Below are 24,141 nucleotides of genomic sequence, written 5' to 3'. Positions count from 1 at the left end.
AAAACTTGGCCATCATGCCCTTATTATCAATATTTCGGCTACTAAATATAATGTCTTAACTATTATAATTTTTGAAAATGAGGGGCATTGCATCCTCCCCCCTAAAAATCAAAGAACATTGTCTTCGGTGTTCATTTTTCAAACATTTCTTTGCCAAACCAAGCTCGATAATTTCTTTTCATGTTTCCTTCCAGTTCCCAAGTGGCCTCTTCGAGAGTAAAGTGACTCCACTGCACTTTAACCTGGGCCATGACCGATTACAGAGCACGGTTTCTTTCCGCTTTAAGATACAAAGTGGCTCTAGTAGAAAGTCAGCTTCGGGCTCCACCTGTAACACATTCCAGACAACTGTATGAGAAGGATCATGAACATATTTTTTTAGTAACGACACATGAAATACATTATGAACTTTAACATGACTAGGTAGAGCCAACTGGTATGCTACTAGACCCACACAATCGATAATTTCAAATGGCCCACATAATTGGGGTGTTAATTTAGCACACTCTCCCGTTTTGAGAGTACTTTTATGAGGCTTAACCCTCAGATACACATGCTCTCCCACTTTGAACTCCTTATGGGCCCTTTTCCTATCTGCATAATTGTTTTGTCAGTCTTGGACTCTTTTAATATTTTATTGAATTTTCCGCTATGTCCATTCGATTTCCTGTAGAACGTCAAGTCCAAGAATCAATCTATCCTGGAGTTGGATCCAAGTCAGTGGGTTATGGCATTTCCTACCATACAAGGCTTTGAAGGGCTTATATTTATAGTAGTTTGGTAGCTTTTATTATAAGAAAAATCAACTAAATGTAGAAAATATTCCCACTTAGTGGGCCTATCCATCACATATATTCGGGGCATGTCCTCCAAAATTTGGTTCATTCTTTCAGTTTGTCGCTATGTTTGTGGATGGTATGTAGTACTGAAGTTCAATTTGTTTCCCAAACCCCCAAACAAATACTTCTAGTAGTTGGAGGTAAATTTTTCATCCCTATCCGATACTATCATCTTTGAAATCCCATGTAGCTTGAAGATATCCCGCATGAAAACATTAGCAATTTGTGCAGTGCCAAAATTGGACTGTACTGGGATAAAATGTGTTACTTTGGTCAATGTATCAACTACCACCATAATGGAGTCGTGCTCATGTGTGGTCCTTGGTAATCTGGTTATAAAATCCATGGAGATCACTTCCCACTTCCACTCGAGTATGGGCAGTGTATTCAGCAACCCTGTGGGATGTTGGTATTCCATTTTCACTTGTTGACACTCCAGACATTTGGCTAAATAGTCTGCGACTTCTTCCTTCATACCTGGCCAAAAATATTATTTTCTTAAGGTTGTTATCATTTTTTGATACCCCGGATGACCGGCATATGGTCTCTTATGGCATTCATCTAGTATCATTTTTTTTAATGCTGCTACCCCCATAATATATAGTTTATTCTAGCATGTAATTAAACCTTTTGGGTTTAAAACATATCCCCAGATCCCCCCCTATTGTACCTTCAACTGCATTTCTGCATTTCTTGACAATTCTGGTCTTGTTGCACTGCCAAGTGTATCTATTATTTGAAATATGTGTTTATAATGCTTTTTTCACTCGAAATCGGTGAATGAGAATATCTATTTAGTTCATCGGCAATTATGTTTTCTTTTCCCTTAATGTGTTTGGTTTCCATGTCAAATTGGATAAGGAAAGCTAATCATCTTGCATGTCTGGCATTCAAATCAGGTTGACTAAAGAAATACTTTAAGATGATATGATCAGTTACAAACACGAACTTCTTTCCCAGCAAATAATGCCTCCACATTTTTAAGGCATGAACTACTGCAACTAGCTCCATGTAGTAAAAAACATAATTATGTTCATGTTTGTTTTTTATGTTTTTATGTTTTTTTTTTTTCAATCCCCTTGACACATAGGATATAACTGCATTGTATTGTAGCAGCACACCCCCCAAACCTTCTAGACATGCATCAGTGCACACGGTAAACTCCCTATTTGGTTCTGATATATTTAAAACATGGGTTGTTGTCAACATTTGTTTTAATTTATTAAAACTCTCTTGTAATTTTTCTATCCATTCAGACTTCATCCGCTTCTTTTGTAGAGAGGTAATGGGGTAGGCCAACTTTGAAAACCCTAGCACAAATCTACGGTAGTACCCAATAATCCCCATGAAGGAACGAACATCTGATAAATCTTTTAGTATTGGCCAAGTTTTAATGTCTTGAACTTTTTCCAGGTCCATCGCCAATCCCTCTCTGGAGATGCTGTGTCCTAAATATTGGATTTTGGGTTTATAAAAATTGCACTTATTGCTCTTTGCATAACGCTGGTGCTCCCTAAGTGTTTGCAACACGAATCAAAGATACTCTTGGTGTTCCTTCTCATTTTTAGAGTACACTAGCATGTCATAAATGAACACTAACATAAACTAGTCAAGGTACTTATAGAGCACACTATTCATGAGACACATGAAGGTCACAGATGCATTAGTGAGTCTGAAAGGAAATACAATGAGCTCCTAATAAACATACCTTGTCCAAAAATTTGTCTTATGTATATCTTCATCCTCTATGAGTAACTGATGATATCCAGTTCACAGATAAATCTTTGAAAAAGTCGTTGACCCCTCACTTGATCAAACAGATCATCGATTCGAGGTAGGGGATATCTATTTTTAATGGTTAATTTATTGAGTTGTCTATAGTCAATACACATTCTAAATGTACCGTATTTTTTCTTAACAAATAGTGTGGGGGCTCCCCATGGTGATACACTTGGTCTGATATAGCCTTTGTCTAGTATCTCTTGTAGCTTCATTTTTAGTTCTAACAACTCTAGGGCACTCATTCGATAAGGGCATCTAGACACCGATGTAGCGCCTGACATTAAATCAATTGAGATATCTATGTTTCTCCGAGGGAAAGTTTTGGAATTTCTTCAAGAAACACATCCTGGAACTCTCTTATCACAGGTAACTAATCTAATCTTTCAACTTCTGTTTGATGTTCGTTTTCTTCCACCTGCAGCATATAAACTTGACAGACTTTCCTTGTTTTTATTTTCATATGTAAGGTTGTTATTTGTCTAACCAAAACCGTTTTTTGTTTTCCTTTCATCAGTAAGGAATTCCCTTGTGAATCAATGCAACTCACAGCCTTTTCCAGATAATTCACAACGTCTTTTTATTGTTCCAACCAATCCATCCCAATTAAAAGGTCATATCATCATAAGGGAAGGATGTTTCAGTTGATTTTAGTGAGATATCCATTCAAATTCACTACACATTGTTTTACCACATGGTTCACTTTCCGTTTAGTACCGGTAGCTAACTGTACCAACTAGGAACTTTGAAATTTTTCTGATTTTAAATTACACTTTTCCACCATCTGATGATTGATATAACTTAGGCTAACCCTGGATCTATTAACAAAGACATAGTTTGGTTCTGAATAATACCTTCAATATCAATCATGGTAGATTCATGTTCTCTCCCAGTCGGTCTCCCAATGCCACGTTGATTCTAGGAATGTTTCTAGCTACATCGTTTACCGTAGAAGCTTCATGTGCCACCTGTACATTTTGAATGGACTTGGGGTTATGGGGACAATCTCGTAGCAAATTTGGTTCATCGCAACCCCAACACTTTAATGGGTCCCGCTCTTTGCCCTCTGCATTCTTTTTACTGCCTAACTCTACAGGTTTTGAGCTAGTGTAAGATTGTCCTCGCTGGTTTTGCTTGCCTCTGTTAATTTTTTTTTCGCTCGTGGTCCTTACCAAATTTCTTTAAATGGGTCGGCTTCTGCCTCTTCACGTTCATCCCCATATTGTTTTTACCCTTGTTATGCCACGGTGAAGAGCCTTCACCTCAATTTTTGAACTGGTGATAACAAAGTCTTGCCTTCATGACTGCTTCATCCACAGTTCTTGGGTTGTCAAATTCAATTTTTTCTTTATATATAGCTGGTAAACAATTCAAAAATATTTGTACCTTAGCCTTTTCTTCTCTATTGTAGGGCACATACCTAAGTAAGTTGGTGAATTTGGTCAAAAACTCATCCATGATAACTTGTCCAAATTTAAATTCATGATATTCTTTTCCCCATTCTTCATAATACCTCTCGCTCAAATAGCGAGCCTAAAATTTCACCTGAATTTCCTCCCACGAAACAGTTTTCTCATCCAACATATGTATCATTTTTGTTTCCTCCCACCATAGAGTGACTTTTACCTGCAACTAATAAACCATCAATCTTGCTTTCAGGTTGCTTTCATATTCGTACACCTGAAAATACTTGACCATATTCAGGAGCCAAGCTTCTGTGTCCTCCTCTTTTTTCCCATCAAAGGTAGGGGGTTTTATCTTTTGGAACTCTCCGTGTAGTTCCTTCTTCCTTTTATCCTTATGTGTCTTAGAGTCTGTTTTATCATATTCTTCTCCACTTCCTTGTTTGTGTGGTGTTGATCGTGTCGGTTTCCGTTTTGACCCTTCCGGCTCAACATTATTATGAAAAGATTTATTAGTCCATTCTCTAATCAATTTCTCATGTTCTTAACTAACTTTTAATATTCGCTCATTACTATTCCAGAGTTGTGTCAATTCCTCTTGCAAATTCGTAATTATTTCTGCAAACTAAGTCTGTGTTGATGTACCACCTTCCCCAAGTTCTACATATAAATCATCCCCTCGAGTAATAGTTGTGGTTGTCTCCTCCATCCTTCGAATAAGTAATTTATCTCTCAAACAAAGAAATTTAACAACATCAGAGAATTTCATTTTGATGATAATCTCTTGCAACACTAACTAGTAATGGAGCGATTATACAAGCCCAATGTAGAAATCTAGGCTCTTATACCATTTGTAATGTACCCATTCAATTTAATATCATCGACAAATTTTATTTTATTTTTCTTACAATTTGTTGCTTTTATATTTGTTTATGAGAGTAGAAGAACATTGTTTATTAATAATACATTCAACTACTTATTAAATTTCCAAGTATTTCAAACAATCTTTCTTTCCCTATTCCTAATAATTTGTACCCCACGCTACCACCTATGTTCCCCACACTTCCTCCTTCATTCTCGTTTAGTAGGAATTACCAAATTTATTTCCTAAGGGTTTAGTTCCCTATTAATACTTGTGGAAAAGAAACATGAATAGGTCATAGGAACTACTTTGCTTCCTTGCTAAACCACCAATGGTATAACCCTATGGGACCACTAACACTATATTACTATGAGTTAGCCTTGTAACATCTTGTTTTTATTTCATGTTCCCATACTAAGAATCCCAACTACTTAATAGTGTAAAGGGTGGATGAAACAATTTGTTGGCGCGCATTTCAACCTATGCCTACGGTATTTTAACTTCCTGGGCACGCTTCCTATGCCTTCCAGGGTCATTACTCTCCACCACCGTTCCACTCACCACAGTGGTACGACCCACTTCACCCTCATCCATTCAAGGTGTGCCATGCCTCTCCAGTCACGTAGTCTCGTCCCATACATGTGGGATAGATTTGGCATTGCCCCTTTTCCTTGTGATTGGACTCCAATGGTTGGGATCGAGGGGTTGCAGATCTACGAGAATTACCCTGCGACTCATATCCTAACCTCACTTTTCAGGGTTTTCATATCCTAACCTCACTTTTCAGGGTTTTGTTCTTTCCCTGCGTATTATCCCTCCTTTGTTTTTCTCGTTCTCAATCTCGAAAATTCCATTGTCCCTTTGTTGCAATTGTTTGCCTGGCACTATGTGGATTTTAGCTCACGGAATAAGGAACTCGTGTCTCAGCTCACATGTGCTCATGGATCTTCGCTCCTTCAGGTGACAATATGACCCTAAATATGAATTCATTATGTTTTCTTTTAAGAACTACTATTCGCTCTATACATTGGAGTAAATAGGTGTTCTATTTTGTTTCAAGGCTTGGTTGAGGATATAATGGATAGTCTGGTGGATACTTAAACTGGCCACTCGCTCTCATGCCTCAAGAGATTAAGGTGGGTTTTCCCTAGTTCGAGTTCTGGGTTATTTCCGAATTGCAGAATTCCTTGTTTTCTAAATTCGTTTGTGAATTCTATGCGCAGGTTTCGGTAACGCTCGTGCTTTATGGTGATATTATTGGGAAAGGTAAGGGAGTGGTTTCGTTTTTTAAGAAACTATTTCATTTGAATCTGAAATGTATTGTTTCTACCTCACCTCGTTTTTATGGGTATGCTCCGCAGGTGTCTTCCAAAGTCCTTCCCTTTAAATGTGGCCTTTGGTTTAACATTTTTGATTGTTAATATAGTAATATGGGGTTTAACAGTAAGTTTCGCCGGGTGAAACCCACGAGATGAGGGTTCAAATCTCATTGAGTATATATGTGACCTGTTGTGTCTTGGCTAGAAGACTAGGCCACCCTATAGCGAACATGTCAGCTCTTGTTGAGGCATAAGTTTCCTGCTATTGTGCGGCTTGCAGGCGGTTGAAGGTAGCCTAGGTTTATAGTGGCAGCCAATTAGATTTGATCCTGGGTCTGTTCAGGATAACTCTCACCACTTACGGATTATCCTAGATTAAAAAAAAAAAACCAAACAAACAAACAAACATTTTTGACTGCTAACACGAGGCTCGACCCTTATCCAGGTTGGTTTTGGTCCACGAACCTCCCCTATTCCTACAGGCATTGCACATCAATTCCTCTTCACATCTGAAGTACTCCATGGGTTGTCGAATCGTGTACATCGATTTGAAACTTTTACTTTTCTTCGGGGTGTACCCCGGAATAGTTGAATATTTTCGTACTTTTCTTATTTATTTTCCACCATGTGTAAGATTGAGGGTTTTACTTTTCCACAAGGCTTAGTTGCAGACACCTATATGCCTCTTCCATGTTCTTCTTCCAACTTTCCTGTGGTGGCCTTGCCCACTGACTGTTATTTACCATGGAATCATAGACTTGGACTGTATTATTTTCAAGCATATTTTCTTAATTTACTCTTTAGATGTAATTGGGGTTTTCCCCTTTATTTTGTATGAATATATTTTAGTCCTAAACTGCTCATTTTTCTGCGATTATAATGTTCATGTAGTTTCTATGCTTTTATTGAAAAAATTGTTCTATGACAATGTATGTTTGTAGTGCATTTATTTGTAATTTCATACATATGCACACTGCTGATGAGTATATTCCTCTGCCCACTATTTTGAGGCGTTTCATAAGAATTTTAAATCGTATATGTACAGTGGTTAATGGTATTACTATTCCCTTCTTCCACATTCGGCCGAGCTCGAAAACATAGAATTTGTTTGTTATGCTCGTTGCTTTTCGTATGATTGAAGATAAACATTGTAATTTCATGTGTATTGTTTTTTGGTTACCATTTCTCACCACCACGCAAGCTATTTCAGGTCATCTAAGGCAATGGCCAAGTTATACCGCTATACTTTTTTTTTCTGGGTATTTAAGTTGAGGTTTTTCCATTGTAATAAGATTTTAATGCAACCATGTTAACTCGAGAACTGAATGCCTGAGGCTGTGATTTGTAATTGACTGTCCTTCTAAACCATGCATGAATTCAGAATATATATATATATATATATATATATATTTTTTTTTTACTTGCTTTGACCATCTTTTCTAATTCACGCATGTGTTCAGAGTAACTGTATGTTCGTTATATTTCTGTAAGGTTCTATATGTGGTGTTATCTCTTCAATTAGTTTTTTAATTAAAATATTTGTCTCAGCATTTCCCATGGTGAATGAATGTAAATTTCTAGGATGGAAAGGAAAATTGAATTCTATTAGTTCTTCTTACTCAATCTCTAGCATAGATCATTCTCGTAGTTGATGTGGTTTACCGGGGATTTCCTGTATGTTCAGGATTTCCAGATAGTTTCTCCCATGTGACATCATTTGGAGTGTTAGCTTCAGCTATTTGATCTATTTAGTATATTATTGGTTCATTTATTACATCTATTGCTAACTGAGATTTAGAATTTTTCCTTTTAAGGGCATTGGTGAATAAAATTACCAGATTTTGTTTTTTTCATTGAGAATCTTCTAGTTTCACTAGTTTCGACCTGTTCTTTAACATGTTTTATCATCAGTAACACTTACAACCATACGGGGTTGGGTATACTCTTTTGTACCCAACTCTCCCACTCCTATGTTTAGAGTACCTACATTCATGCCTATCTCCTAGCATTCCAATAACATTTTTTTGTTTATCCACCTCTGATATAATCAGTATAGTTGAACAAATGCTACAGTAGCTAGATCAACTACTAAAGTGATGCTAAATATAATGTCTTAACTATGATAGTTTCTGAAAAAGAGGGACATTACACCAGATAGTTTCCTTGTTAACATCCTGAGATACACTACTTTTTGCAAAAGGGATTTGTCTTTTGTTACAGGCCTAAGGATTGTAAGGAAGCTTTGTTGGGAAATTGTTAGTGTCTCTGAGAAGAGATACAACCATAGCTGCAACATTGGTATCCTGAGGTTGATTTTTCTTTTGAGTTAGAGGTGTCTAACGCTGAGATGCACAAAATACTTCTAGAATACTATTGGTGTGGTTGGAACTGATTCATGTTTCTCGACGTCTGAGACAACATCCTTTGGTACATGTTCCAATTTGAGTTTGGTGGTGGGAATTTCATTTACCTGGGCGGATTCCTCTATCTTTCTTATTCATTTGTTGGTTCCTTTGTTATGGAAATTGAAATATTATGTGTGGTCAATCCTAGTTTTCTATGATGCCAAAGTTTCGAGTTTATGGTCTTAATATTTCTCGCACTGTGTTATCCATTAGCCTCCCCCTGCAACATGTTTTATATCCTTCCTTGGCTAAAGGAGTTCTCATTCCTAGGTGTATGCCCCTATATCCATGGTCATGAGTGCGTAGGTTTTCATGAACTCAAAATGAGTTTTCATCCTCGATAGTGCATGCACAAATACATAGGACACTGGGGTAACCATGGGGATGAGGGTCATCGGGGAGTCCACTCCACAAGTAGAGCCTAGCCTTAGGCTAGTGCGGCTCTAAACATTTACTATGTTGTTTACCCACCTAAAGTCAAAGTTAAATTTCATCGCCTTGAAACCTAACTTGTGGATGATTGTCATGTTCCCTCGAATTCTGATAATATTGTAGAGGTTTCCTCGTTGGTTCCTAACCTTGGGCAGACCTTAAATCCCAATTCATTTACCATAGAGTATTAAAGGAAAAACAAGAGGAATAATACAACATTTTCTCTATATTGAATGATCTCAAACATGATCAAAGACTTTAGTGTGCAAGTTGGAAAGTCTTCATGCTTGGCTGACACACTTAGAGGGACACCTCCAATGTGAGCTTAAGCCACCTAGTCTATCAGGTTCTAACACTAAATATCGTGCATGTGTGTCTTCATCAGATTCTTGAGTTGAAGCGTTGAGGTGCTTCAAAAGGCTTCTATTTTCAGTTTTATGTTCTTAATGTGGTAGACTTTTAGGAATTGTTGTATTGTTATGACTATAATTCAAAACGTGGCCAACAAATTTGGTTTCCCTTGTAAAAGTTTGAGGACACTTTCTTTGGCTTTACGTGATGTATGACAACGTTGTGATTTTTGAAGGAAATACAATGATCAACTTACAAAAGTAAATAATAATAATAATTTTTATGAAGTTGGGGTAATCTTTTTCTTCAATCACAATCACTATTTTTCTATCATATATGTTTCAAGAGATGTTTAAATACTAAAATTGAGTTTATTGAGCTCTAGCTTCTGTTGGAAATGGTAAGGAAAAAAAAAGAAAAACAAACTAACTATAGGCCTTCGCTGATTCTAAACTTGTGATACATTGGGCAACCAAAAAGGCTTAAGTGGTTGATGGTAAAATTTACCAATCCTTAGAGGCATCGAGCATGCTCTTATTTCTTTTGAGTTGCTTTTTTTTAATCACATCCTTCATGAATTGACTAAAAAATCAAATTCTTTTTCCTAAAGAAATTATGACCCTACGTGTTGGTGCATTATTCCTTTATGAGTTAATTGATCTAGAGGAAGTTGAGGCCATGGAATCTCTTCTATAATAAATTCAAAGGTTATTTTTTTGGAGATGGGATCACTCAGATGGCTGAATCATTTGTGACCATGATGAGCTTGTTGAATGTATAGGCTGAAATTTCATAGTGTCTTTAGAGTTCGGTTGTATAGATAGGAGGATGATAGATTCTCCAAAGTATGATTACAGAGATAGGGACATGTATGCATTTATTTATCTTGAATAAATAACATTTTTACCTTTCAATATAATAATAGTGATGATTTAAAATACAGTTATAATTTAACGTGTTTGTGTGTTTTGGCTTAATGGTTAAGTCTATATAGGGTAGTGTATGTATATAACTCAACAATTATTTTAGTTGAGATTCTTAATCTTTTTCTAGGGTAAAGATTATTTTTTCTATTAATATTCAAAAATATATATATCCTTCAACTAATGTGAAACATAGTTTGAATTAATTCTCATAAAAAGGTTTCATTAGTTCTGACTTACTTTTTTCTTTATATAAAAAACATGAGAAAATGAAAGTGGAGGTTGAAATACTCTATTGGTATTAATATCTTTTTAAAGGCTATTTTGTAAACTACATATGGATCACAATAATCTATGCATTTCCCTTATATATTAAAGTAGTAAAATTTTTATTGCAATGAACATTAATTCTTTATTCATTATATACCCTTTTTACATTCCTTTTTTGAATAAAATATTTTTCATTTCTTAATTGTGATAAACAAAACACAATTTTGTTTTCCTTGGTTGGTCAATAGAGGCATGAGCTATGGGGAAACCCAAAGGTGTTTCAACATTCAAGAATTGAAAAATTTTATAAATATCAAAATAACAAAAAGTTTGTGTGAAGGCCCATAACTTTCTATTACCACTATAAATTGAACGCTAGGATACCAACATGGAAAATAAGTAAAATGGAAGAAAATTGAAACCATCATCTAGTGTTGTGATAGTTTGACTATTCAAATGTAATTGCCTCTTTGTGTTCTCGAGGAGAAACCTAGGCCTATAGGGAGGACCAATTGAGCCTAGGTATGTTGTAAACATTTATTTAATCCACCCATAGAGAGTTGAAGTTCATCAAGCATAAGAAGGATCTTCTTAGCCTTTACCTTGAAAAATTTACATAAGAGAAATATAAATTTACTAACAAGAAAAAAACGCATAAACAAACAAAAAGTTTGTGTGAAGGCCCATAACTTTCTATTACCACTATAAATTGAACGCTAGGATACCAACATGGAAAATAAGTAAAATGGAAGAAAATTGAAACCATCATCTAGTGTTGTGATAGTTTGACTATTCTAATGTAATTGCCTCTTTGTGTTCTCAAGGAGAAACCTAGGCCTATAGGGAGGACCAATTGAGCCTAGGTATGTTGTAAACATTTATTTAATCCACCCATAGAGAGTTGAAGTTCATCAAGCATAAGAAGGATCTCCTTCTTAGCCTTTACCTTGAAAAATTTACATAAGAGAAATATAAATTTACTAACAAGAAAAAAACGCATAAACAAAAACTTTATCTGGTAAACTATTCTGAGGAAAAACTAGCTAATTGAATATTCTATTAATTCCAATTGGCAAAAACTACTCACATCCCCCACACCCTTTCAAATGCATCTTTTAATGCTTTTTGAAGACTTCATTACAGTGACTATATAGGAAAAGAACCATGATACATCAAAATCGTGTTCCCAAAACCACCATTGTTGACTAAGTAACTTTGTCTATTTTATCTAGTTAATTATACTTTAAAATCCCTCGTTAAAACTTAATTTCATTTCCCTTGACCAAAATTTTCCATTTCTACCAAGTGTGCCAACATTGCTAACCTCTAGGCCCTACCCTACTGAAATTTTATATCTATGGTGTTTGATAATTCAACATGCCCCTTGTCACCTAGGTCTAACTTTAGAATTTACTTGTTATTTCCTAGGGGTGTGTATGTGTTACCAAATCTTACAACCATATTCCCATTTATGTGTCAAAAAATTTCAAGTCCATTATAATAATTTATTATTGTTTATAATACATAACCAACATATCTTTCTTCCACAACAATTATTTCACCTTTGAAATTCTACAATCATAAGTAGTCAAACCATGATAAATCATCTCATTGAGATATTCCATCAAACACATTATGTGCATATTATACATAAATATAGCCTCATCAGGTGATCTTCGATAGGATTTGTTGTATTCCTCCTTACATATATCTATGATTCCTTTTGTTGTATTCAATGCAACTAGTACTCTCCCTATTGTGCACATTCCATAGATTGTAATATGAAGTTTTGTTTATCTCATTAACCTGTATTCCTTGAGTTTCCACTACTTTCATTCAAGGTCCCACACATGTATGCCTCTCTCACACTCTAGTTCCTTCAAATCATGTGCCAGCTCTGATACTGGTTGTTAATAACTTTTACTTAAGAAAAATATCAATTTACCCACAACAAAATGTAAGTCATAAACACACAATATTTATTTAGGGAAAATACAATCTCATGAAAAACTAGATAATAAAATATTATATTAATGTCTTTTTTCAAAACTCGGCCAAGTCAACTAAGTGATCATCCATTTCTCACATCCTTGCACCCTTACAATGGAGTCTTTTCCAAACCCATTTTCCCAAAACCAAAGCCATTTTCCCAAAACCCCCAATAGTAGCCAAGCAAAATTGATTGTTTTACAGACTCAATTTTACCTAAAAAGTGTGATTATAGCCCAATAGGACTCTCCCAAGAACATTTGTAAGTTCCATTAGATATCAACCATGTATATATATTTAATGAATAAATTATGGATGTGGCTATCATCAGGAATTCAATTAGCAATTCCACTGCAACCTTTATATTTGTTGGGTATCCTCCTTCACTTGCAATTTCTCTTTCAAATTTTGTAATTTAATCTTTGATAGTTTGGTGAATATGAGAATAGAAGAGCCTCACGTATGATCCCACTCTATTCAGCGCTTCAGCGGCCATGATCCTTGTAATAGGAGACAATGTCACATTCCTTGATGGCCTATTTCCTTGGCACTACAACAATCAAAATCAAAGTTGGAAAAGGTAAGAAGAAATGGGTTCATATGTGGAGTGTAAGTGGAAGGAAAGGCTAGATTTACAAATATGGGGATGTTTGAAGAGTGATGTAGGGTCATGAGAGTTGTGGCCAAAGAAGACCCATAGCATAGAGAAAAGGAAGAGGACTAGAAAGATCAAGCAAAAGGGAGTGACCAACAACAAAAAATTGGGAATGGAAGGATGATAAGATACAGAGCCAGGAAATGAGGTATTCTACCACATGAATTTTTAATTCAAGGTTAGAGGGAAAATTTCTCCCCAAAAACAAATTGTTTGGTAAAACTAACAAACAAGGAAATAACTAAAATTTAACCTTGTGTTTCTATTATTTGTAATATATATGGATTGTGAGAGATGAGGGCCATGATTGAGACTTGTACCATAATAACTATAGCACTTATTCCAAAAACGTGTTACAGTAAACCATATCTTCCAAGAAATCCCACTTGTAATGTATTGTTATGTGCAAGCATTAGGCTCAAGTTCATGAAATGATGGTGATATAATGTCTCTAAGGTGTGAATCACCATATCCTCCTCCACTAGGATTGGTGGGATAGTGGTCATGAGCCCCACCACATGGCTCCTAGATGATATCTCACCCATGGAATATACACTCCACAGTACATAGTTTAAAATAATTATTTTAAAAATAGAAAGCGAAAATTGGCCTTTCATTTAAAATTAATTTATAAAATGCCAATTATAAATAAGTTAAGAAAGAGGAAACAACATGTCAAGAAACATAATAATTTTCGGAACTTCAAATACATCATCACCATTAAATATATAAACATATATCTCAACTAATTAAATGATAAATATTTAAACTACACAACTCTTATTTTATATCTTCAAAAAAATACTAATATAATAGAGATCTTTACTTTTTATTTTTTTAGTAATGATATATTAACCAGCATAAAACCATCTTAATTTTAGACTTATCATGTGTCAAAAGGAATCAAATCTCTAAATATGCAAACCTCTTATTGAGCACAAAATTTAAAGAAAGATTTTCACCTCAATGCATTTTATTTTTCTTTATGTTTAGTAGATTTAGAGTTAAGTTGGATCTATGCTAATTCTCAATAAAATTATTTATACTAACATCAATTATATATATATATATATATATATATATTAAATTATATATAATATATATATATAAGGGGGAGAGAGAGAGTTCCACTTTGGAAAGATAATTTTGTGGAGATGATCATTTCATTGAATTTTTGTTTTTGAAAGGACTAAAATCGACCTAAAGATCATCAAATTCGGACAAGGGAAAATATTTTTAAGAGGTCAAGTTAGCCCATGTACAAATTGTCAAGGACGATCTCATCATCATGTAGGCTCATAAAGCCCAATGGACATGTCACTTTACCCTCAATGACTTGTATAAATATAAGTGACCTCCAACCTCATTTGGCACCTCACTCACTCACACTTTCTTCTCCCTCCTTCTCTCATTCGTTCATATATCTATTGGGCAGATCTTTTCTCTTAAACATGTATCAAGGAGGACGAATTTCAGGATAAAATTACAAGGCTGAAAATTTCAAAATTTTCTTGTAGTTTGACTAGAGTTCACTTTGACTTTCCAAGCATAATTTGAGTTCGATCTTCTGTTTGGGTGGAACACACCATTCGACACAGAAAGTGAAGTTATTTGAGCACTTTGACTGTAGAGACAAATTGCAGGTTGACCACAGATTTCTAGGGTAGAATTTGGCTATGTTTGACCTCTTATTTTGTGACTGTTTTGGGCTGACTTTGACCAATTGTTCAGATTTATTTTTACTACCTTTGACCAAGCTTCAAACAGGATGTTTTTCTATTGCATTAACCATCTTTAGCTCTCTCGTTAGGGATGAATTCAACCATAGTTGACTATAGATGTGACAGAGTTGTTTTGACTTTTATTTGGCAAGTCAATTTTGACTTTTTGTACTCTCTCTCTATCTAATGAACATTTGATTTAATAATAAGAATAATTGATCAAAAGGTTTTCCCAATATTTGGGTTTTTCGCTAGCATGTGCCAAATCTAGTGTCCTCTTGTCTTGTCTCGTCTTCAGCGTCTTATTATTCATGTTCTATCTACAATTATTGTCAATGTGATTTAATTTGATTGATATTGGAAAACTAATTTTGAAATTGTCATTGGGCTATTGAAGGACATTGAAGTAATTATGTTAAGCATATAACATACCATTTTTAACTAAAATTAAGATGTTATCAAAGCCTAGTTGAAGACGAAGCCAAAGAAAGAAAGAGAAACTCAATGACTAAGAGAGAAATGTTGGACAAACTATTGGACAAGCCTCAATGGCTTCTACATATTACTTCAAAATTGAGGATAAGCTTAAAGAAAAATATGACTATGATGTATGGAAGATGACTTTGGACTTGAATTTGGAATAGCATGATGCAATGGAATATGTGCAGGGAAAAGTGGTGGAGCCTCCTTCAAATGCACCTGCTACTACGAAGACGAAGTATAGAAAAGGTGAGGTCAAAGCTAAGAAAATTATCATAGACTCCATCCAAAAGAATTTAGTTTCCTATATTTATGATTCGGGAACATCTAAGGATATGTATGATAAGTTGGTTGGCATGTTCAAAGTAGAAAATTCAAATCAAATCTTCTTTCTCTAGAACAAATTGAACGACATCAAAATGGATAAATGGGAGTCTATCCAATCCTACTTCATGAGAATAACACAAATCAATAATGACCTACTATCTATTGGAGAAGGTTGTTGCTAACAGGGAGCTCCCTCTCATTGCATTGGCAGGTCTTCCAAGATTATGGGATGTGTTTAACACGACCATTCTCAACAATGATACGATACCTAGTTTTTATGAATTATTAGCTCGATGCACTCAATAGGAGATGAGGATGATGGAGAGAGACAAACCATAAAATGGAAATGAACATACTTCTTTCTCTGATCATGCAAAGAGTAAAAATAAGGTTGGTACAAGGAGATAGGGTCAAGGATTCAAGGAAGTAATAAAAGGAATCTGTTACAATTGCAACAGGTTCAACCACTATGCTAGAGAGTGTCCTGACAAGAAGAATACTCAAAGGGATGATGAAAACAACAACAACAATTTCAAAGGAAATGATGATCAAAGGAACAACAAGTTCAACAAAATATGAAAGAGGAATCCTCCCGCTGCTCGAAATGGAAATGGTTGACCTCCCAAAAGGACCATAAATACTAGGTATGATGAAAGTAATATTGTATAAAAAACAAAATGTGATTTATCTTATTTCTGCTCTATATACTTCCTATCCTCTAGATAATTTGGATCATTGGTTAGTTGATAGTGGATCCTCAAGGAAATTCACTAGGTACAAGGAGGCCCTCTGAAATTTGGTTGAAAATAATACTAATTTGGAGATCATAATTAGGGATAATGCAGCCTACCCCTTGAAAGAGATATCTATTGTTACTCTTCACTTTAATCAAGTCAAACCATTTATATACAAGAAGTGTGTTATGTGCCTGATTTCAAGAAGAATGTAGTGTCTATTTCTGTAATGGAAGATAAAGGCTTTGAAGTAGTGTTCGTTGATGGAAAGGTACGTATTTGGAAAAGAAACACTATAGATGCATTTATTCTTGGATTTAGGGTTGATCGTCTCTATCAAGTTGAAAGAAGTCCATTGGGAGCTTTGGCAAGTGATACTTCTCTTCAATCTGAGCTATGGCACTAGAGGCTTGCCCACTTACAATACAAATCCTTACATGGGGTAAGGAAGATGGTCACATGTATGCCCAAATTCAATATGAGCCATGAAGGTGTTTGTAAGGGTTGTGCAATTGGGAAAATTACAAAGGAACCATTCCTTTCTAGTGAAATAAAGACTCTCAATATTTTTCGATTGCTCCATTCTGATCTATCTTGTATGTTTCCCGTAACATTGTTGGGAAGATACCTATATTATAAAATATTTGTGGATGAATTCTCACACAATACATGGATCTATTTCTTAAAGAAGAAGGATGAAGTTTTCAAATGGTTTCGTTCTTTCAAAGAATTGACTAAAAATCAAAGAGGGAAGAAGATCAAGATATTGAACATTGACAATGGAATTGAATATGAATAAAATGAATTCAATGAGTTTTGTAGAGAGGCTATAATTAAGAGTCAGAGAATTGTCTCGTACACTCCCGAGAAAAATTTTGTTGCTGAAAGGAAGAATCGAACAATCATGGAAGCCACCCATGCCATGCTCCATGATCAAGGCCTACTAAAGTTCTTACGGAGACAAGTTTCCAACACTACTGTATATGTTCAAAATAGGAGCTAATATCAAGGATTGGATTTCAAGACACCCGAGGAGTTTCTCACTCGTAAGAAACTTGATATTTTTCATTTTATAATATTTGGTTGTCCCATGTATTTTCATGTGCCTAAGGAGAAAAGGAAAAAGTTGGAAGCTTTTGGGAGGAAGGGTGTATTCGTCGGCAATAGTGAAAATTTGGAATCATATAGAATCTCTGTACCTGGGCAAAGAGATGTGAAAGTATGTCATGATGTCACCTTTGATGAATATTTTTCCATTCGGAAAGCCAGAAATCTCCCCATTCCAAGGAAGGAAAATGATGATGCTGTGGAAAAGAAAGATGAACCTTCGAGGGATGAGCCTATGCTCAATATTGATGGTTTGATTGATCCTATTTATCCACCTCTTAGTGATACCTATACCTCAAGGAAGTTATCCCTATGGCTCAAACATGCTCTCGAAGATGTTGAAAAAAATGCCTTCTCTAAGAGGTACATTTCGTGAAAGTAAGAAGTCAAATATTTACCAAGAATATTTGGCTACTATGAGTACTATTGTTCAAGCTGAACCATGCACGTTCAAAGAATTCATAAAGAACCAAGTATGAAAGTATGAGATGAATGACGAATGCGAATTGATTATGAAGAATGATGTGAGGGATGTGGTGTGTAGACCCAAGGAAAAGTTTGTGGTCACTTCAAAATGGATTTACAAAATTAAACATAGAGCTCATGGGAGTGCTAAAAAATATAAGGCCATATGTTTTTCTCAAGGCTTCTCTCAAAAGGAAGGAGTGGACTATGACGAGATATTTTCACCAGTTTCCTGATATAGCACTATCTGATCTATTATTTCTATAGATGCCACTAAAGGATGGAGCTTACATCAATTTGACATTAAGAATACTTTCTTGCATAGCTCGCTTAACGAGGAAGTCTACTTGGAACAACCTTATGGGTTCGAAGTACAAGATCGAAGGACAAATATATGCACGTTGAAGAAAGCCCTCTGTGGCTTGAAGAAAGCCCCCAGGGCTTGGTATGAGAAGATTGATAACTATCTTATGAAGTTTAGATTCACGAGGAGCTATGTTAATCCCAACCTATACTTCAAGGTTGAAAATGTCATGCTTCTCATTTTGGTCCTTTATGTTGATGACCTCTTTCTGACTAGTGTAGACCCTCTCATATATCAATGGAAGAGGGAGTTGACTGTCGAGCTCGAGATAAATGATCTAGGACCAATGCACTATTTCCTATGCCTAGAGGTATTGAAAAATCAAGGTGGTATTTTCCTTTCTCAAGGAAAAAACATTATGAAGCTGCTAAAGAGATGTGGGATGGTAGATTGCAAGTCTATTTATACTCTGATGGAGCTCAACTTCAAGAAGCTATGTGGAAGTGTTGTTGGGCCAGAATTGATAAACCCCTCCAAGTATCTACAACTTGTGGGGGCCCTCATGTTCTTGGTAAACTCCTATCCATACATATGCTTTGTTGTGAATACGTTAACTCAATTTGTGGTTGAGCCTCATAACATACATTGGATTGCTACTAAGAATATCTTAATATATCTTTGTGGCGCAATCAACTATGATCTGAGATAGACTGTGAGGAATTCGAGGCTTCATGGATATACTGATGTTGAATGGGATGGAAGTGTGATGGATCGAAAGTGCATTTTAGGATGTTCCTTCTCATTCGGGTGTGCTTTGATTCCGTTGATGAGTAAAAAGCAGAAATATGTTCCTTTAAGTACCGCTGAGGCTGAATACATTGCATCTAGTATGGCCTATTATGAAGCTATTTGGTTGAGGAATCTCCTTAGTGAGCTATTTTACCATGTGATGTATAACACCGTGATCTATTTCAACAACCAAAGTGGGATTCACCTTTCATAGAATCCCATGTTCCACTACGGCTCTAATCACATTGATATCAGGTACCAGTTTATCTAAGATATGCTACAAAAGGGAGAAATAAGGCTCCAGAATATCAGGACCGATGAATAGGTCGCTGAAATCCTCAATAAACCCTTGGAGAAGGTCAAATTCTTAGCCTTCCAAGAGATACTTGGGGTCGTGGAAGGACCCTCCCATGAAGGTCCTGCGTGAATTGGACATTCAGCTTTAGGAGCTCCTATGGTTTTGGGGTAATTCTTGGAGTTGTGAGCGACCATAGGGTGAGTGGTTCAACTTCCTCTATAGGTGCATTGTGTATAAGGTTAGTGGTTCACATTTCCCTATGATAACCAATGATTTTTGACATGTGTGTAGGGTGAGTGGTTCACCTTCCCCTATGATTGATGACACGTGTGTAGGGTGAGTGGTTCACCTTATCCTATGGATTCCCAAGCATACATCCTACCAATGTAGTCTCAGACTCATGGGAAGTACCTCTCATTTGGATAATGAGTTAGGAAAAGAGGATAGGGATAATATAACTACATATGGACACATAATATACTGTCGTACTCCCTATGTCTAGGATGCATGGTGTTCCAAAACTGGATTTGGGATCACGTCTGATTGGGGTTCTACCCCTGGACTGACTTTTGTAAGTGGATTGTAGTAAGGTCTTGTGACTGAGTCTTAGTCGATTCTTCTTCATCATCTATATCAATTTTCAGTAGAGTTGAGAATGTATATATATATATATATATATATATATATATATATATATATGGTATATGATGATAGTATGACAATATGATTGATAATGATGGAATGATTGGCAGGTGGAATTCTCCCTAGTTGAGAGGGAGTGTTAAAATTGGAAACTAGGGCCAAATTCCACTTTGGATAACTCTTTTGATGGAGATGATGATTGCATTAAATTCTTCTTTTTGAGAGTACCAAAATTGACCTAAAGATCATCAAATTTGGACAAGGCCAAATATGTTTTTGAGGTCAAGCCCACACATCTGCAAATTGTCAAGGTCGACCACATCATCATGTAGGCTCATGAAGCCCAATGGACATGTCACTTTACCCTCAATGGCTTGTATAAATATAAGTGACCTCCAACTTCATTTGGCACCTCACTAACTTACACATTCTTCTCCATCCTTCTCTCATTGGTTTGTACAACAATTGGCAAATCTTTTCTCTCACATGTGTGGCAAGGAGGACGAATTTTAGGGCAGAATTACAGGGAAAACAATTTCAGAATTTTCCTGCAGTTTGGCTAACAATGACTTACATTGATGTTGAATTTCCAGGCATAATTTTAGTTCGATATTTTGGGCTTTTTTATGTTTGGGAAGGATGTACCATTTTGCATAGAAATAGAGGTGATGTGAGCATTTTGACTGTAGAGATAAATTGCAACTTGATTGCGGATTTCGAGGGAAAAATTTGACCAAGTTTGACCTCTATCTTTGGGACTATTTTGGGTTGACTTTAACCACTTGTTCACACTGAGTTTGAATCCTTTGACATAGATTCAAAAGGGATGTTTTGTTGTAGCATTAGCCATCTTTGATTTTCTGGTTAGGGCTGAATTTGACTGCACTTGACAGTAGATTTGACATGGTTGTTTTGACTTTGATTTGAAAAGTCAATTTTGACTTTTTGTACTCTCTCTCTGTGTTGAACATTTAATATAATAATAACAAGAATTTATCAAAGGGTTTTGCCCATATTGGGGCTTTTCCATGGAATCCTCTAAATGTGGTGTCCTCTTGTCTTGACTTGTCTTTTGCATCTTATTATTCATGTTCTATCTACACTTAGTGTCAATGTGATTTATGGTTAATGTGATTGGTATTGGGAAACTAAATTGGAAATGGTCATTGGGTTGCTAAAGGACATTGAAGTAATTGTGTTAAGCATATAACATACCATTGTTAACTAAAATTAACAAAAACCCTACAAATCCCTCGAGACACTAGAAATTCTATATTAAACAACATTAATTTGAGGCATTTCATTTATTAATTAGACTCTCTCTCTCTCTATATAAAATTTACCATGAGTATTATGAGCGTGTGTGTGTCTCTCTCTCTATATATAAATTTTACCATAAGTATTTCGTTTTAATATGTTTACTTATTCAATTTATATATAAAGCTCTCAAAATTATGGCTACAATTATAAGTCATCATTATTTTAATATATATAGTTAAATTTATAGTCACTACTTATATTTTATATATTTTACATCTTTGTATATGAGAAAATTGCTATTTTTAATTAAAAATTTATTAACTAAATTTAAACATAAAATTTAGAAACATCATATTATATTAATCCTCCTTATTTAAATTTGATTATATCTCTTATATATTATGATTTTTTGGAAAGAAATTAATAATTTTATTAATAAAATTAAAATTACACTATAATAATTTGAATGGATGACCTTAATAAAAGACCTAGTTATATTTTACTATGTGATTATTATGTCACTGCTCTGCACGCACACATATGATTAGCGTTACGGTATTAGTTTTAATCATACACAATAATTTGAAATTCGTTTTGGCTATTTTCTTAGTCTAATTTGGAATTTTGAGTTTTCTTTGGAATGGCATCTACAGCGCCATCACGCTAGGACTTTCGAACTTGAGGCCTGAAGTAATCGCCTATTACTTTAGAGTTGAACGAATCGCTGAGAAGATTTAGGAATGTCGAATAGTTTTCGACCTTCATTTTACAAACTTGTACCTTCTGCACCTTTTTATGCATGTTGAACCTAAAGTCTTAAGCAATGTGTATGAGAAATCTATGGTCAAGTTTGGGCTGACAATGCATGGACTGCTCGTACATCTAGAAATCCTTAGTGGAGAATACAAGCCACCATTTTCTTTGGCTGGGGATAGAGAAGGGTAGGCATTGAACCTGGCTAGGGTAATTTGGAGTCGAAAGGGCCTCTAAATTGTTGACAGATTGGCTAGGGTACTTTGGAGTCGAAAGGGCCTCTAAATTGTTGACAGAATGGGATGTAGTTGGGCCTCACTGTAGTTTCATGATATTATTCTCCTCAAAAGCTGGAATTTTATAAAAATTCAAGATTTGTGGCATCCCATTATACTTTTCCACGTTATGTAATGTGGATCATGTTAAAAATTTCAATTTGGGGGCATTAACATCTGTGGTATGAATGCTAGCTCCCTGTTGTTTTTCTTTTCTTATCTTGCCTGTGGAATTTTTAAATATGTTTTTCAAAACTATACTTCACTTACTGCTCAAGTCATGCATTTCATGTCAAGCCAATGGGATAGAAAGTGTCGTAAAAGTTGTAGATTTTTAAAGCACATTTTTCTTCCTAGATTTGTCAATCTTCTTTTTTGGATGGGGAATTCAAAATCTAGGGTTATTCAGTGGATTTAACAACTAGTTTTTGGTGTGTATAATTTTTTTGTATAGATGATTTAGATTTAGGAAAATTGGACCGTGCTTATGGAATTAGATTCAATGGGTAGCTTTTAATTTTCAAGTTTTGAGGGAGGGAGGGAGATTAAGTGTTTGCTTGAATGAGGGGATAAAAAATTGTTTAGGTAGTTCTACCTTAGCCATCTATTCCAGATATCCTAAGTTGACTAAGATATCAGGTAGTCATTCTTTTCCCTTTACAAAATTTAGGTTTTTATGTGACGGAATGTCTTTAAGTTGTGAAGGTTGTTAATTTTGTGGAAATTTAGATGAACTACATATATGATTGATTGTAGTGGGGAAACCTAAAACTAAAGAACTGGGATCAAATCCGACACTACTATGGGATATTCATACTTTTCTTCCAATAAAAACGAGGTCGTGACTTGGGGAGATGACACCTTTTATGTGTACCTTCTCAATCTTAAAATGGTATTCTTGATATAATTTCGTTTTGTTGTTAATAAGTCAATAGGTGTATCTTAATTGTTTGTTCAAAATGGTATTCTTGATATAATTTCATTTTGTTGTTAATAAGTCAATAGGTGTATCTTAATTGTTTGTTCAAATCATGTTATAATAGAATATATAATGTGTTTTTCAACAATTTGTGTATACTGTTGAATATTCGAATCGTAAAATAATCTATTGACAGTGCTCAAGATGCTTTGTATGTATATTAATAGTCATCTTGTAGTTACTACGTGTGTTGTTTATCTTACACGCCTGTATATCATTTCATTGCACATGGATTGCGGTGTAGTCGAATGGTCATTATTGCCACAGTCATGATTGAAAGTCTTTGTTTGCTACTTCATATTCATCCTCATCAAGTGAGGCATTTGTTAAGGAAAAAAAAAGAATGAAAATACTAACTTTGTTTTAGTGCTATTGTTTAAATCCCTTTTTATGAAGATCTAATTATTTAAGGGGAATACTCAGAAGGTTTCGATATCACGACCATTCATATTTGCAAAAAGGAGAAAATTGTTGTGAAAAATATCAATGAGAAAGATACATGGTTTCTCTTGAGGTCCATCTCTAAGCAAGTGATTTTTCTTAAGCCAGATGGGTTCTTTGCAGTAATGCCTGTGAATGGAGATATTATATTTATAGGTCTCAGTTCAGTCTTTGTAGCTTGTACTACATTAAAAATCTACTTCATTCCCCTATAGACCTCCACTTAGTCTTTGTAGCTTACACTACATTCAAATTTTAGTAAATGCCCCCATATCAAGCAAAAATCTCAAATTTTAATAAACGCCCCCATATCAAGCAAAAATCTCATGAGAGGGAGAA

General features: G+C 35.2%; 1 long non-coding RNA gene across 1 annotated transcript; it reads left to right on the top strand.

The window, feature by feature from the left end:
- The first annotated feature begins 5,150 nt into the window (after window positions 1-5,150).
- LOC149159095 (uncharacterized) lies at window positions 5,151-7,561 on the top strand. The gene is made up of 4 exons (XR_016261097.1): window positions 5,151-5,843; window positions 5,944-6,019; window positions 6,107-6,149; window positions 6,245-7,561. It is a non-coding gene; the product is annotated as an uncharacterized LOC149159095 (long non-coding RNA).
- The last annotated feature ends 16,580 nt before the right edge of the window (window positions 7,562-24,141 follow it).

This window comes from Pinus tabuliformis, chromosome 5_2 (assembly GCF_031772625.1).
Source record: "Pinus tabuliformis cultivar Carrire ecotype Pingquan chromosome 5_2, CPIR1, whole genome shotgun sequence".
Classification (NCBI taxonomy): Eukaryota; Viridiplantae; Streptophyta; class Pinopsida; order Pinales; family Pinaceae; genus Pinus; species Pinus tabuliformis.
The sequence above is the reverse complement of the archived record's forward strand: the minus strand, read 5'-3'. Positions and strand labels throughout refer to the sequence as shown.